This window comes from Ovis aries, chromosome 8, assembly GCF_016772045.2.
Source record: "Ovis aries strain OAR_USU_Benz2616 breed Rambouillet chromosome 8, ARS-UI_Ramb_v3.0, whole genome shotgun sequence".
Classification (NCBI taxonomy): domain Eukaryota; kingdom Metazoa; phylum Chordata; class Mammalia; order Artiodactyla; family Bovidae; genus Ovis; species Ovis aries.
In genome coordinates, this window is record NC_056061.1 from 6,530,456 (window position 1) to 6,548,333 (window position 17,878).

The 17,878-nt window shown below is 41.4% G+C and overlaps 1 protein-coding gene across 1 annotated transcript in view; it reads left to right on the top strand.

Moving 5' to 3' along the window:
- Nucleotides 1–17,878, top strand: part of SH3BGRL2 (SH3 domain binding glutamate rich protein like 2) — a 117,689-nt gene that overhangs the window by 20,614 nt on the left and 79,197 nt on the right. The gene's annotated exons all lie outside the window — the stretch shown is intronic.

Consider the following 17,878-nt stretch of genomic DNA (forward strand, 5'->3'; position numbering starts at 1 on the left):
GAGCATTTTGAAAAGTCTGGCATGCTTTGGCATTATAAATTTTTTATAAACTTTAAAATAGATATGTCAATGCTATTTCTGACTGTACACATATGTATGTTTTCTTACACTAAATAGAAAACCGAATGCTCTCTGCTCTGTGTTCTACTCTTTAGGAGAATTATGAATGACTGAAGGGAAAGAGTAGCTTTTTAAAAAATACACCTGAAAATCAATCATGAAGAGTCAAGATAATTTTTTTAAAAAGCCACTGTCTCCTCCTGCTGTTGGGGCACACAACAAACTGTCCCCACTCAAAAGGTTTCTGGATTTATATTTTTCTTCATATTTTACATTTCTTTGTATAAAATCTGTTTAAAGCCACCCTTGATTTCGTCACAGTTTTATTTTATAAGAAAGTGGGCTGGAGCCACCTTGTTTGGCCAGGTTTGTGGGCAGGAGGCCCTAAGGGCTGTTCAAGACAGTTCCTCAACACAGATGGGGGCACGCACAGGCAAAGCGGCACACAGAAGCCCACCTGTACGGTGACCCTGCACCTGGCCTTGCTTGTGAGAGCCCAAAGAGATGGGTGCTGTAGGGGCTGACTGCAGGAAAGGCCAAGGGAAGGAGAAACAGAGAGGGCACTGAGGAGTTGGGGGCAGGAGTAGTAAGAACCAGCGCTTCCTGGGATTCTTGGCTCCGTGGCAGTTCTGCCTGAGGCTCTGCGCATATTTTTCTTACTTCATCCTCTAATGACTATGCGAGATGAGATGATTATCCTGTTAGGAGGATGTCGGAGGCAGATAAATCTCAGGGACATCAAGTGACTTGCCTGAGATCACACAGGGGCTTTGAATCTCTTCTTCCTGATTCCAGGGCTCATTCTTTCACTGGAAGAACAACAAAGCCTCGGGGAGGCTGGTCCTAAACATGCAACCATCTCTGAGCTCAGGGACTCCTGGTAGTCACATCAAGGGGTTGGACAGGTGATCTCCATAGTCCTTTCCACCTCTCACATGCTGCCCCTGTCACTTTGGGAAACTCTGCTCAGTGATCCAGGGAAGCAAAGAGAAAATGCACGGAGCATCTATTTATTAAGTGCCAGATATTGTCTCTCTGTTTAATTTGTATATAAATTTTCATATAAATGAAAACTATCAAAATCTTGGGACTTCTTCGGTGGTCCTATAGTTAAAAATCTGCCTTGCAATGCAGGGGACAGCCATTCGATCCTTGGTCAGGGAACTAAGATCACACGTGCTGCAGGGCAACAAAGCTCACAAGCCACAGCTACTGAGCCTGAGCACTCCGGAGCCCATGCTCCACGGCTAGTGAGTCCATGCACTGCAGAGACGATCTCACACGCTGCAACTAAGGCCCGAAGCAGTCAAACAGAAAAGTAAATAAATATTTAAAAAATATCAAAACCTTGATTCAGCAGTTATTTAAATTTTGCCACGTTTGGTTCTTCCATGCTGCTGCTGCTGCTAAGTCGCTTCAGTCGTATCCGACTCTGTGCGACCCCATAGACGGCAGCCCACCAGGCTCCCCCATCCCTGGGATTCTCCAGGCAAGAACACTGGAGTGGGTTGCCATTTCCTTCTCCAATGCATGAAAGTGAAAAGCGAAAGTGAAGGCGCTCAGTCATGTCTGACTCTTCGAGACCCCATGGACTACAGCCTTCCAGGCTCCTCCATCCATGGGATTTTCCAGGCAAGAGTTCTGGAGTGGGTTGCGACTTCCATACCTATCTATCTACCATCTATTGAAGGAAAGTTGCTGCTGCTGCTGTTAAGTCCCTTCAGTCATGTCCAACTCTGTGCAACCCCAGAGACAGCAGCCCACCAGGCTCCCCCGTCCCTAGGATTCTCCAGGCAAGAACACTGGAGTGGGTTGCCATTTCCTTCTCCAATGCATGAAAGTGAAAAGTGAAAGTGAAGTCACTCAGTCATGTCCAACTCCTAGCGACCCCATGGATTGCAGCCTACCAGGCTCCTCCGTCCATGGGATTTGCCAGGCTAGAGTACTGGAGTGAGTTGCCATTGACTTGGCTCAAAATAGCCTTGAGTTAAAACTCCCCTCCAGGTCCTCCCAACCATTCTATGCAAAACAAAGAACTCTCTCACTCAAAGGGAAAAAAAAAGGACATTAAGGTTGATTACACCCAGCTCCCAGCCAGTCCAGCTTCTGGCTGATCTCCAGAATTCCTTGCCCCAGCCTTTTGCTGCTGGGCTGCCATCTATGGGATCACACAGTCGGACACGACTGAAGTGACTTAGCAGCAGCAGCCCCAGCCTTTTAAGAGATAACTAATCCGAAACAACCTTGGAGAAGAACAGGCCCCCTTAAGACAGTAGCTTTCCACATATACGCCTACATATACTTACTCTTTTCTTGGGCTAGCAGCAGCTCAGTAATCTGACTGCTGCCCCTTCTCATCTCATTAGAGGTGATCTGTTCCTGTAAACTGCCGATCTTGTTCTTTTTCCAAACCTCGCCTTCTCTAACTCCCGTACCCTATATCTATAATCGATCATCTATAAGAATTTTTGAAACAAAGTAACAGGTGAACATCTCAAGATTTTGCCTCTAAATATTTCATTCTGTATCTCCTTAAGAATAGGGATATTTTCTTACATAAGCATAAAGCACCATTATCACACCTCAGAAAATTAACAATAGTCTCCTATCTATATCCAAGTTTAACGGACAGTCCAGATTAAAATTTCCTTGTGCCCAATTGCATTGGTAGATTTTACTTGCATTTTTGAATCAATATTCAATCAAGCTTGACTCACAGTATTTGGCTAAACAAGGTAAACAAGAACAGCTCCTCGAACTCTGCTGTTTGTTTTATGACACTGACTTTTAGAGCACAGGTCAAAGTTTGGTAGAATAACCCTTATTCTGGATTTCTCTGATTGTTTCCTTGTGGTGTTACTTAACTTTTCCTCCTGTTTTTTCCTATAAACTGGAGGTTAGGTCTAAAGACTGGATTGGAATTATGTTAAACACGTTAGATGGGGATACTTCAAAGATGATTGTACTTCACATCACCTCAGTCAGGAGATACAATGCCAGGATGTTAAATGATGTTAAATATGATCACTTGGTCTTTCCATTGTAAAGGTGGGATTGTCTTGAAAATCTCTCCGGCAGAGTGTGGATCATCCATTCTGTACTTGATAGTAAACACACCCTTTGTTATTTAATTGTATGTATTGTTTAACTGATAGTTACAAAATGGTGATTTTCTAAATTTTCATTTCTTCTTCCTTTATTTGCAGGCATACCTTTGTAAAAGGGGGGGAAAAAAAGAGCTTTTCCTTACCTACTGGGAATGAATTACAGTTTCTTTTTAAAAGGCAGGGTAAGTGCCCCCTTTCCTTTGCTAACTTTCAGAATAAGAAATAGCCATAGTCACTTTCAATGCTGGAAAATTGGTTTTTTTTTTTTTCCTCTCTCTTTAACAGAGATATGGACTTGTGGCTTTTTATTGATTCAATTTTTATAGTCAATTGGAATCATTTTTGGTTCAAACTGCCCCAAATTTGGCCAGAGGGAGCTCCCTCTATTAGGCTGGATCCTGTGTCCTTTGAGATGTCCCCATGATTCTTTGAGCCCTTCCTTGCTTTTTAGCACAAGAAAATGTCCTGGGTTCACCTTGCATTTTCCACACCCCAGGTCCAGAATAAGGAGCCTTGAGATCTTTTACTGGAGAATAGTACCTAAAATCCCAAATCTCTGAACTTGGAGAGTTCATTGTCATTGGAGTGTTATTGCCTATAAGCTCTCTTCATGGTTAAAGCTAAGAAATGTATTTAAATCATGAGTTCAACTTTCAAAATTTTATATCATACCTCCTCCCTCATATCAGTTTCTGTGTGTATGTATACAGTTTCTAATGACATTAAAATATTTACTAATTTCCTTTAGTTTATAAAAGATATAAAGTAGAATGGCAGAAGTTTAGATTTTTTTAGTGGGTATTTCTTTTTGTCCTTAACATATACTCAATTAAAGATGAATAGTAAGGGTTTCCCTGGTGGTCCAGCAGTTAAGAATCCACCTGGCAATGCAGGGGACATGGGTTCAATCCCTAGTCCAGTAAGATTCCACATTCCAAGAGCCACAACTACTGAGCCCACGTACAGCAACTACTGAAGCCCACTCACCCTATAGCCTGGGCTCCAAACCAAGAGAAGCCACCACAATGAGAAGGCTGTGCACCTCAAGAAGAGCAGTCCCTGTTCGCTGAAACTAGAGAAAGCTTGCCCGCAACAATGAAGACCAGCAGAGCAAAAAAAGAAAAAAGATGAACAGTAAGAGTACTGTATTCCAAAATCACTTGAAAGAACTATTTCCTATATTTACTATGTTATCCGTATGTAACTGGGAAGGGTTAATTATGACTTCATGCCAAATCTGTTCCTCTTGCTTTAGGTTTTGCTGCTTTTGTTATTATGAGCATATATAATGGCTTGCCTTAGGGAACCTTGCCCTCCTCTGCCTGTTAAACTAAAGTGCCTTTGTTCATAACCTTGTAAACCTGCAGATGGCAGGAAGAAAGAAATTAAGGCATCCCCCTGCCTGAAGCTTGCCATTCTAGGAGTTATTTGCAACAATTAAGTGGTCTTTTTACCTTGTTTCCTTACCTTCCTCCATCTCTGATTCATAAAAGAACCTGGCATCCATGCCCTAACATGATGGTTATTTTGAGACATTAGTCCGCCATCTTCTCGGTCAGCCAGCTTTCCAAACAAAGTCGTATTCCTTGCCTCAACGCCTCATCTCCTAGATTTATTGGCCTATTGTGCAGAGAGCAGAAGGAGCTTGGACTTGGTGAACAGAGTAACTTGTTTTGGTTTGATTTCAAATTTGGTTTGCTTTTGTTTTCTTTGTAAGTTTTAGTTTTGAACAGGTAAAATGCGTTTGAGCCTTTCTGTGGCTCAAATTCAAAATTACATAAAAATATACTGTGAAGAAAGCCAAGCACCGAAGAATTGATGCTTTTCAACTGTGGTGTCGGAGAAGACTCTTGAGAGTCCCTTGGACTGCACGGAGATCCAACCAGTCCATTCTAAAGGAGAACAGCCCTGGGTGTTCTTTGGAAGGAATGATGCTAAAGCTGAAACTCCAGTACTTTGGCCACCTCATGCGAAGAGCTGACTCATTGGAAAAGACTCTGATGCTGGGAGGGATTGGGGGCAGGAGGAGAAGGGGACGACCGAGGATGAGATGGCTGGATGGCATCACTGACTCAATGGACGTGATTCTGAGTGAACTCTGGGAGTTGGTGATGGACAGGGAGGCCTGGCGTGCTGCAAATCATGGCATAGCAAAGAGTTGGACACCACTGAGCGGCTGAACTGAACTGAACTGACAGTTAAAGAAATCAACTTTTTTCACCCACATCCCCTCCACCTGCCCCTGCTTCCTCCCTACCTCCAGGTAGCTAACGCTTTCGTTTCTGTTGGTGTGATACTCTGCATGTGTATGTGTGATTTCCTCTCCCCTTTACACAGAAGAAAGCAACCTACATTTACTGCGCTGTGCCTCGTTTTCTTCCTGACAATATTAACAATGCCTGCTGAGAATCCATCTAGTTCCTACTTATCTTCCTCATTGTTTTTTGTTACTGCAGCCTTTATTGTGGTCCTACACTTTTGTTGCTGTTTGGTCTCAAGCAGTTTTGCCTGTATTGGTACTTAGTGGCTCTTTTTGCCTTTATTCGCTCTTCTGGTCCTCACAGGCATTTGAGGTCTTGACCTCTGCTAAAGCTTTCCAGTAGGACAGAAGCAGGGAACCCAAGTCCAGTCAATTCCCAGATTTATCCCATTAATTGCCTTTGGTGGAGATAAGGGTAATGAGGAACCTAACTTGGCTGTTTTCCCTCAGATCCAGCCCAAGGCACCCTGGGCTTTTTTCTGTTTCCATGGAGAGCTGGGGGTTAATGACCAAGAAGAGGGTGCTGATTTAATACAGCTTGGAATTAACTTCCATGTTTTTTGTTTTTTTTCCCCCCCTTCCCTTTCGCTTCTTTACTATGTACAAATTGGAATCATTTTCCTCTTGTGCTGACTTATAGGCAATTAAAAAAAGAAAGAAAACAGAACACAAGATTTTACTAACATTCAAAAGACACATCATTAGATTGAAGAAAGATTTTACTGCACACTGGAGTTGGAGCTTTCATCTTCAAAATTCATGTCTTGGATTTCTCAGAATAACTTTAAATATTCAGTGTGTGAGTTCTCTTAATGCAGACTTTTTTTCTGTGCTCATCTTCAAAGCTCATAACACGCACATTCTCTTATTTTCTTCTTGCTGGATAATTCTTTTGCAGGTATATTCTTTCAAAATTCATTTCTTAAGTCATTTGTTTCGTTTCTGCCCCACTCATTAAAAAAAAAAAAAGATGGAAACACCATTTTGGTGAAATTAAAAGCTTTTTGCCTTTCCCTGCAATGATTTTCTTCTGACCTTTGAGTAATATGGCAAAGAGAAACTAACGCAATGCAGTGCTTATCATCTGATCCACCCATGCTGGCTGCGTGACTGTCGCCTGGCTTGTGAGTTACTTACACTCTAGCACTCACAGAATAAATTAATCGAGCTCTGAAGAGATCACCTGTTAGTCCTCGAAGGATACCTGTCTCATAGGAATCTGAAGCCCTGGCTGAGGGTCAACATCCTTTTCAGCCTTGCAGTCAGGAGCAGGAGCAAAGCAATGATTACTTCCTGGCCCGAAAGGAAGAGAAGGGAGAAAAGGGCGTGAGTGGGAAAAGATGGAAGAGTAGATGCGAGGGCAAGGAGGGAAGAAAGAGGGAGGGAAGGGAGAAGAGAAATGGGGGCCACTGCAGGCAAGGGCACAAAGCCCTAAATTATTGGGCTGGCTAGAAAGTTTGAGGTTTTCTGAAATAATGTACCGAAAAACACAAATGAGCTCCTTGGCCAACCTAACAGAGCCAACTTTTTGGCCAACAGACATGTTTCTGGTGGAAAGAATTCTCTGAGGGTTGGAAACCATGTTTTCCAGTTCATTATCTTCCGCACATGGTGCTATCCAAAGAATCTGAGCAACTGGCTTGTACACAGAGCATTCTGGGAAATACAGCACCTCTTTTTCTTAGTAGCTAATATTTACGAGTGAGTTGGTGATGGACAGGGAGGCCTGGCATGCTGCAATTCATGGGGTCGCAAAGAGTCGGACACAAATGAGCGACTGAACTGAACTGAACCACGTACTTATTCAAGCACTTAGCATGGGTTATGCTATTTAATCCTTACCTCAAGCCTAGGGATTAGGCTTTATAATTACATCAATTTTACTACTGAGGAAACTGAGGCAAGGATGCTAATTAACTTACCAAAGGTCACACTGAGCAAATGACAGTCACCGGTGTCATGCCCCCCTCCCACCTCCACTGTCTTCTTCGCTAGCAGAACCCCAGTAGTTTAGGTTGACTATAGGCCCACACTCCACCCCAGTCCCTGGAGAAAAAGACCTACACCCACCTTGCCTCTGGCATGCTCCTTCCTGATATATACACTATCCCAGTCTCCCTTGTAGTTCGCCATGTGACCCAGTTCTGATCAAATAGGTTTACACAGAAGTCCACTGGAGGGCTTCTGAGAAAGCTTTTCCCCTGTGATGTGCATGCGTGCTAAGTCACTTCAGTTGTGTCCGACTCCGTGTGACCCTATGGACTGTAGGCTGCTAGGCTCCTCTGGACATGGGATGCTCCAGGCAAAAATACTGGAATGGGTTGCATATCCTTATCCAGGGGATCTTCCCAACCCAGGGATTGAGCCCGCGACACTTAGGTCTCCTACTTTGGCAGGCAGGTTCTATGCCACTAGACCCACCTGGGAAACCCTCCTCTGTGATACAAGAAAGCATTTTTTCTGCCTGCCTTCTTCCTCCTTAGGGTGATAATCAATGACAGTGTCATCCTTTTGGCTCAGGCAGCCACCCTGCAACGATGAGGCAACAAGCCCAAGGACAAGAATGGCTACACTGAGGATGATAGATTGAAAAGTGGAATGTGGATGATAGATAGAAAATCCTGCATTTTGAGGATACTGCTAGGTGTTATGATAAACCTGGATTCACCTCCCTATCCTCTTCTTCTTATGTGATATTTCACATCAAATGTAAACTATTGCTGCTGGAAATTTATTACATTTAGCCAGACCTACAGCTGCATGTATATCAACTACAGCTATGAGAACAGAAGTGGATTTTGGACATAGGAAACCTGTTTCTATTTTAGGCTGATAGTTTGCTATTCAGTATCCCAGAATTCCGTCTCCAACAGCACTTCCTACCCTCAGCCTTGACCTCACATACACAGTTGTTATTCCTAAGTGAGGAACAAAGGCAAAATGTAGCAAATTGTAGGACACTACATACTGATGAGCTTTTTAACTACTGAAAATTTATTCTACTAAAACCAGAACAGTAATGATACATATTGCAAGTAAACATCCGTTCATACTACAGACATTCTTCCCAGGGACCCACAGTCTTTGTCTCTGCACTGTTCACACAGAGCCACATGCTTACCCATGCTCACACTTGTGACTTTGTTGTTTAGTTGTTTAGTTGCTAACTTGTATCCAACTCTTTCACAACCCTGTGAACTCTAGCCCACTAGGCTCCTCTGTCCATGAGATTTGGCAGGCAAGAACACTGGAGCGGGTTGCCATTTCTTTCTTCAGTGGATTTTCATGACCCAGGGATCAACCCTGAGTATCCTGCGCTAGCAGGTGGATTCTTTACCACTGAGCCATCTAGGACTTTAGTTTGTGCTAAAACTGTTTCCTTCTGTCCCCAACCACACATGCTTTGTTTTAGGAATCTTCATATTCCCTATGTCTAGTAGAGTGCCTGATGTCGACTAGGATTTTGATAAATACCAGTGGTATGAAAGTAAAATTGCATCATATCCTCTCTGTTAAAGTTATCAAAGTCACATGCATCTCAGGAATTACAAATATATTAATATTTTCCAGATCCTGAGAGATGATTTCTTTAATTACGAAACATTTAAAGCAATGCAAATTGCTGAGGAGAGGAAGTTTGATAAGTTGCTAATAGACAGCCAATGCTCAAGTGCTCAACAAATAAACTAAACTAAACAGATTGACTTTTAAAAAGCTATATGTTAACCATATGATCCAGCAATCTTATTCCTGGGCATATACCTGGAGAAAACTATAATTCAAAAGGATACAGGCGCTCCAATGTTCATTGCAACACTATTTACAATAACCAAGACAGGAAATGTCCACCAGCAGAGAAATGAATAAAGAAGAATAGTACATACATACAATGGATTACTTGGCCATATAAAAGAACAAAATAATGCCATTTGCAGCAACACAGATAGACCTAGAGATTATCAAACTGTAAGTAAAGCAAGTCAGACAGAGAAAGATAAATACATCACTCACATGTGGAATCTAATTTTTTTTAAATGATACAAATGAAATTATTTACAAAACATAAACAGACTCACAGATATCAAAAACAAACTTACCAAAGGGGAATAAAGTGGGGGGGGGGTGATAAATCAGGAGCTTGAGATTGACATATACACACCATTGTATATAAAATAGATAATAAGGACCTACTGTATATGACAAGGGCCTCTACTCAATATTCTTTAATAACCTATAAGGAAAAGAAATATCAAAAAGAAAGAATATATGTATATGCATAACTGAGTCACTTTGCTGTATACCTGAAACTAACACCACTTTGTAAATCAATTATACCCCAATAAAATTTTTTTTAATAAAAAGCTACATGCTCTGCGAAGTGTAAACTTGGTTCAAGTAAAATCAGGCATTTCTGCCACATTGTTCTCAGGGCAAGAAGGATTTAATGGATTTTTCAACTAAGTTTGGCTTATAACCAGAGAGCAATTAACACCAGAAGGACTAGAGCTTCGTTACATTATTAAGGGCTTCATTCTGTCATAAAGTTAGTGATGCCTGGACCAGATCAGAGCTCCCCAGTACAGTGAGTGCATTCACAGGGAAGTCTAGTTCCCTGACCTCGCTGTTAAATGGAATTCCACTTAATGCAAAATAAATGCCTTCCCTCTCAAAGATGCTATTTAAACCCAACAGCTCTCATTGCAGTGGAGACCAAGGTAGAGTGATGCCTACAACTTAAATTGCTTCTAAATAAACTAACTTGAGAAGGATGCAAAGAACTGAGGGAAAGAAATGGTAACCTAATAAAGCACTCTATGTTTTTTGTTGCTCTTTAATTTTACTTTCAGGAAAGAGTTGCAACATTTAAAGGTAAAGATCTCTTAGTTCTTTTTAAAATCATTATGGCTCAAGGTATTTAAAAGTACTATAAACAAATGTTAATCATTTTCATTCAGTAGACCCTTCAGAATCCTAGGGAAAGTAATAATAAAAAAATAACAATTGCTACAATACCACTTTATATTTGTTTAAGCTGACTTTTTCATTTTCTCTAATTATAGCTATATATAAACATTTTCTTATACTGGCTCTGTTGCAATTATTCTAAATGGCCTTTATGCCTAGCATAATGAGAAATTATAATGAACTGAAAACTCATTAGCAATGTATTCATAAGGAATCAAAATAATTTCAGAATTCAACAACAACTTACATATAAATTTTTGTTTATTACCATATGGTATTCATTTATAAAGTAGCGAGCTAATAACCAAAACACTAGTGTATTGGGAGTTCCTCTAATAGCGCTGCCTAGAATTACTTAAGCAATATCAACTTTAACCTTTGTTTTGTTGTGATACTGTCTCCTGATCTAGAATGTAATCTTGAGGGGTGTGGTGGGGTTGGGGTGTGTGTATATATATATCTATATGAAAGTGAAAGTGTTAATCACACAGTGGTGTCCGACTCTTTGTGACTCCACGGACTATAGCCTGCCAGACTCCTCTATCCATGGAATTCTCCAGGCAAGAATACTAGAGTGAGTGGCCATTTCCTTCTCCAGGGGATCTTCCCAACCCAGGAATCTAACCCAAGTCTCCTGCATTGCTGGCAGGTTTTTTCCCATCTGAGCCACCAAGGAAGCCATATACCGTTTTTAAAAGTTGATTAGGAGAGTCTTGTAGGATTACAAAACAGAACAACACAGTAAACAGATTCTTTCCATCAGTTCAGCTCAGTTAAGTCGCTCAGTCGTGTCCGACTCTTTGCCACCCCATGAATCGCAGCATGCCAGGCCTCCCTGTCCATCACCATCTCCCAGAGTTCACTCAGACTCACGTCCATCGAGTCAGTGATGCCATCCAGCCATCTCATCCTCGGTCGCCTCTTCTCCTCCTGCCCCCAATCCCTCCCAGCATCAGAGTCTTTTCCAATGAGTCAGTTCTTCGCATGAGGTGGCCAAAGTACTGGAGTTTCAGCTTTAGCATCATTCCTTCCAAAGAACACCCAGGGCTGATCTCCTTTAGAATGGACTGGTTGGATCTCCGTGCAGTCCAAGGGACTCTCAAGAGTCTTCTTCAACACTACAGTTCAAAAGCATCATTTCTTCGGCGCTCAGCCTTCTTCACGGTCCAACTCTCACATCCATACATGACCACTGGAAAAACCATAATCTTGACTAGACGGGCGTTAGTCGGCAAAGTAATGTCTCTGCTTTTGAATATACTGTCTAGGTTGGTCATAACTTTTCTTCCAAGGAGTAAGAGTCTTTTAATTTCATGGCTGCAATCACCATCTGCAGTGATTTTGGAGCCCCCCAAAAAATAAAGTCTGACACTGTTTCCACTGTTTCCCCATCTATTTCCCATGAAGTGATGGGACCGGATGCCATGATCTTCGTTTTCTGAATGTTGAGCTTTAAGCCAACTTTTTCGCTCTCCTCTTTCACTTTCATCAAGAGGCTTTTGAGTTCCTCTTCACTTTCTGCCATAAGGGTGATGTCATCTGCATATCTGAGGTTATTGATATTTCTCCTGGCAATCTTGATTCCAGCTTGTGCTTCTTCCAGTCCAGAATTTCTCACGATGTACTCTGCATAGAAATAAGCAGGGTGACAATATACAGCCTTGACGTACTCCTTTTCCTATTTGGAACCAGTCTGTTATTCCATGTTCAGTTCTAATTGTTGCTTCCTGACCTGCATACAGATTTCTCAAGAGGCACGTTAGGTGGTCTGGTATTCCCATCTCTTTCAGAATTTTCCACAGTTTATTGTGATCCACACAGTCAAAGGCTTTGGCATAGTCAATAAAGCAGAAATAGATGTTTTTCTAGAACTCTCTTGCTTTTTCCATGATCCAGCAGATGTTGGCAATTTGATCTCCGGTTCCTCTGCTTTTTCTAAAACCAGCTTGAACATCAAGGAGTTCACGGTTCACGTATTGCTAAAGCCTGGCTTGGAGAATTTTGAGCATTACTTTACTAGCATGTGAGATGAGCGCAATTGTGCGGTAGTTTGAGCAGTCTTTGGCATTGCCTTTCTTTGGGATTGGAATGAAAACTGATCTTTTTCCAGTCCTGTGGCCACTGCTGAGTTTTCCAAATGTGCTGGCATATTGAGTGTAGCACTTTCACAGTATCATCTTTCAGGATTTGAAATAGCTCAACTGGAATTCCATCACCTCCACTAGCTTTGTTCGTAGTGATGCTTTCTAAGGCCCACTTGACTTCACTTTCCAAGATGTCTGGCTCTGGATTAGTGATCACATTATATGATTATCTGGGTCGTGAAGATCTTTTTTGTACAGTTCTTCTGTGTATTCTTGCCACCTCTTCTTAATATCTTCTGCTTCTGGTAGGTTCATACCATTTTTGTCCTTTATCGAGCCCATCTTTTCATCAAGTACCTAGCATACTCTTGTTCACTTTTCATCTTCCTGATTAGCCATAATCTCCATGAGGGTAGGGACTGTGTTTGATCTACTCCTGAATCCTTAGCAGCTAGCATAGCATCTGACATATACTGAATGACTCCAGCTGAAAGAAACAAACTGCGGGCAGGTCTTCAGTCCTTCCTGTGGTTACCAGCAGACCTAAAGCTTCCTTGGTATAGTTCCAGTGGTGCTCCAAGATGCTGGCTTGTGCCATTCGCCTCTCTTCTCCTGACTTTTTTCAGATTCTAGTGGGAATAAGGCATTGGGAAAATGAAAGTGTTTTCTCCTGTTAGAGAGGCTGGGGAACCCTATTGATTTGGTTGAATATTAACTGATTCAGGAATAAGTCCTGGTGTGGAGGAAAAGGAACACTCTAATACTGTCGGTGGGAAAGTGAATTGGAATAGCCACCATGAAGAACAGTATGGGGAGGTTCCTTAAAAACCTAAAACTAGAATTACTATATGACCTAGCAATACAGCTCCTGGGCATATACTTGGAGAAAACTATGATTCAAAAAGGTACATGCACCCTAATTTTTCTAGCAGCACTATTTATAACAGCCAGGACATGGAAGCAAACTAGCTGTCCGTTGACAGATGAGTGGATAAAGAAGATATGGTGCACACACACACACATATAAATATATACATATGGGATGGAATATTACTCAGTCATAAAAAAGAATGAAATAATGCCATTTGCAGCAACATGGATGGACCCAGAGATTATCATTCTAAGTGAAGTAAGCCAGAAGAGACAGACAATATCATATGATATCATTTATATGTGGAATCTAAAAAAAAAAACCCAAAACATACAAACAAACTTATTCACAAAACAGAAAGAAACTCATAGACATAGTAAACAAACTTATGGTTACCAAAGGGGAAAGAGGTGGGGGAGGTTAAATTAGGAGTTTGGGATTAACATATACCCACTATTACATATATATATATATATATATATATATATATATATATATATTTATATATATATAAAACAGACAAATCTACAAGGACCTACTGTATAGCACAGGGAACTATACTCAATATTTTGTAATAGCCTCTAACAGAAGAGAATCCGAAAAAGAATATATGTGCACATGTGTATATATATATATATATATATATATATATATAAAAGTTATATATAGATATATAAATAACAGAATCACTGTGCTGTACACCTGAAGCTAGCACATTGTAAATCAACTGTACTTTAATTAAAAAAAAAAAGAATATGTCCTAAATGTTGGTTTCAAGCCTAATTCCTTGCTTTATGATTTACCTCCAGTTCCTAAACATGAGGGCTGAAACTTTCATCCAATTCAGGGATTGCTCAGTATGACTCTGTTAATTAAGATTTTATTTTATTAAGAATAGACAGAATGGGCCTGATGAAGCCACATAAAAGCACTGGATGAATTCTCTCATGAAATCCAAGCTGCCTGATTTGACTCTATGCCTGCTTCATTTCTCTAATATTCCTTTTATCTTAAGCATGGCCTCTAAACTTCATTAACATCAAAAAGATTTTGTTAAGCACTTTAATGGAACATGGCACTGTACAAAGAGGCTTATAAGAACCAGATTCTTGTTATTTAGCAAGTTCAAATCACAGACTTAAGACAGAAATATGTATAGGACTCACACACTTTATGTAAATACAGGCCATTCCCTGATTTACTTTGCATGATTCATAACAGCTAATACTTCCTGAGTCCTAACTATGTCCCAGGCATTGTGTGAAAAGCACTTTCCTTAATCTTCTCCAGGAAGTCCCCTAACAACAATGAAGAAGGGGAGACACTGGCAAGTTACATAAACCTTCCTTAGTTAGTTATTAGTCACTCAGTCATGTCTGACTCTTTGCAACCCTATGGACTGTAGCCCCCAGGCTTCCCTGTCCATGGAATTCTCCAGGCAAGGATCGAATCCAGGTCTCCTGCATTAGGAAGGTCCTTAGGAAGCTCATATAGCTGTGACACACCAATCCTGGTCGGACTCAGTGGCCAAGCCGGTTCTTTAACCACTCTGACCTGCTCCTGCCCTTTGGCTTATAACCTCCTCTCCCACAAATCTATTGCCTACTAACAGCCAAATACACTCACTCGGCATTCACAGCAGCTGCTGCCTGCAGTGGGGCACGGATTGTGGCAGGCATGGTGTGGTGACCGACTTTGCTTGAAAAGTGAAATTTTGGGGTAGCCAGATAGTATTGGATTAAGTGCTGTTAAAAATAGGGCAATCCTCGACTTCCCTGGCGATCCAGGGGTTAAGACTCTGTGCTTCTAATGCAGAGGACGCAGATTTGTTCCTTGGTCAGGGAACTAAGATCCCATACGCCTGCCACATGGTGTGCCAAAAAAAAAAAAAAAAAAGAGAACAGGGTATCCCTGACAACAGAGAATTATCAATCAAATGCAATTCTACTCTAAAAATAAAATCTGGACAGTTGGGACTCCAGACTGTTTCAAAGAGCTCTTCATTTAATCTGTAAGGAAACCTTAATGAAGAGTGTTTTTGCTCCCTGGCTCCCCTGCAAGCTTCATCACTCATCCCCTGTTACTCCTCATCCTCTAATTAGAAAACACTAGATCGCTGCCTCATTAGCCATCAGGGCTCCGGCCTCTGCCATTTAACTTCTGCTTCCACTCTCCTGCTGGAAGCGCTCTCCCAAAGGTCAGCAATGATAACAGACCACCATTATAATAATACCCAGTGGTTCCTGTGGATTTACTGGGCTCCAAACCCCATGCTTGGCGCTTTCTTTACACTGGAAGAACCAGGAGAACCTTAGGGTTGTACTGGACTTGCAGATGGTCTTGGCTTAGTTGGCTCGATTTTTGAAAATCAAGTCAGTATTAAAAGATCAGAATATCTTAGACAAAAGTCTATATTTTGAGCGGTGCTGCCCAGTTTCCTATGGTCCTCATGGTGAATATATGTCCACTTGGATCTATCCGACCTCTGTCATTTATGCCATCTGCCTGACTCCCTATACGAGCAGTATTTACTCTCAGTGCTTTGCATGGATATTCTGGTCGGGATTGTGTAGCTGCCAGGAAAAGAGATATTATACACCTTAAACTTACAGAGTTTTATATGCCAATCCTATGTCAATAAAACTAAGGAAAAAACCCACATTCTCCAGATGGTCTATCATGACTTGTAAAACCCATCAAGTCCTAGACAACGCAGGCACACCTTCTGTGGTGTCCAATGGCCTATCCACTTTCTGAGTTGTCTTTAAGTTTCAGCCACCTGCTATATTTGCAGACCTGCCTTGTCAGATCGGCAGGGAATCCTCTCTGTGCTATGATACTCTGGGGCTGATCTTGGACACTTAAATTATATCCCAGATTGCTTTTTACTCTCTCTGTCACTCTCTGGGTCTCAGCTCCATCCTGGCTGCTGTGGGTTGCTGGACTGCTGACACTTTGTCCTACATACAAGCTCTGGAGACAACCTTCTTCACCAAGGATATTTAAAAACAGAGCGAGCTGGGACCAGAATAATCTTCTCAAAGTATAGTTCTGATCGTATGCTTCTCTTCCTCAGAATGCTTACAAATTAAGTACAAACTTCTCAGTTAAGGCAACTAGGGTTGTAAAAAAACAGAACCCTACTTGAGGTGACTCAGATCAGATTTATGACATGGATACAGGAATATTACACAGGCCTCCAGAGCAAAGATCAGGAACAGGCTGAACCATAAAGAGACTGGCAAACTTTCTTTGTAAAGGACTACGGAGTAAACGTACTAGGCTTTGCAAGTTATCTGGTTTCAGGCACTCTGCCAGAGACAATAGGAAAAGTAATGTGCTCTAATAAAACTTTACTTACAAAATAGACATCCGGCCAGAGTTTTAGGGTCCCTGGGCTCAAGCATTATCAGAGCTCACTGAAACATCTCTGTCATCTTCCACACACCTGCTTTGTTCTCTTCCTGCCGACTACCGTCCTTAGCATCTCTTGTGCTCATGTTGGAAACTGACTTCTGAAAGCACTGACCTTTCAGGTTACAAGCTAAAGTTCAAGTGTTCTTTCTCTTTCTTAGTCCTCATTCTAAATTCTTCGGGCGGAGATGTGGCCAGGCCTTTCTTGATTCAGATACTTACCCTGAGACTAATCAGCTCAGGGTAAGTATCAGGAGTTTGGGTCTTGCTTTATGAACCAGGAGGGTGTTGGGACCCCCACCCCCCAAATCTCTTAGATCAAAGCAGAAGAACAGATTTCAGAAAAGGGCAAGGAGTTGGGCAGACAAGTTAGTGAGAGTCCCTGGCTGTATTTTCAGCATTGTCCCCTATTAGAACCCTGACATTTCTTCTTGAAGTAAAACAAACTTCTTGCTGTTCCTATGGACCCTGCATAGGATGTGTGAACTCAGTCGCCTCCCACTCTTTGTGACCCCATAGACTGCAGTTGGCCAGGCTCCCCAGTCCATAGGATTTTCCAAGCAAGAATACTAGAGGGAGTTGCCATTTCCTTCTCCAATATTCCATCCTGTATCCCTTCCATCTGCTAGCAGAAATACTACTCATCTTTAAAGTCTCTTCTAGAAGGCCATCTTTGCCCTCTCTTTTCTCTTTATATCCACACAACTCTATTGGTACAGTGTGTCTGGTCTCATTGCTATTTCTGTATCTGACTTTTTTGTTTTGCAGTCAATAGACACTCTGCTGACTGAGGAAAGGACTTATTCAGCATTTCATGCACTCTGGTACCTGTCAGAGCACAGGCTTGGAGTTCTCATTTGTTGAGTTTAACTATATCCTCAAGGCTGAATAATTCCAAATGGAAGAAATTTAGATTTTATAAAATTGCATCAATACAGGAAATATGGTATCTACTTTTAAGAAAATATTTTTCAAGATATAAACATTCATTTCTACATTTAGGGTAGCCAAATTAAAGTACATGTGCAGAGAGAGATTATTTACAGCCAGCAAAATGTACATTTAAAAATGTCTAATAGTAAGAAGAAATAAAGTCCCATTAGGATTGTCTTTTCTG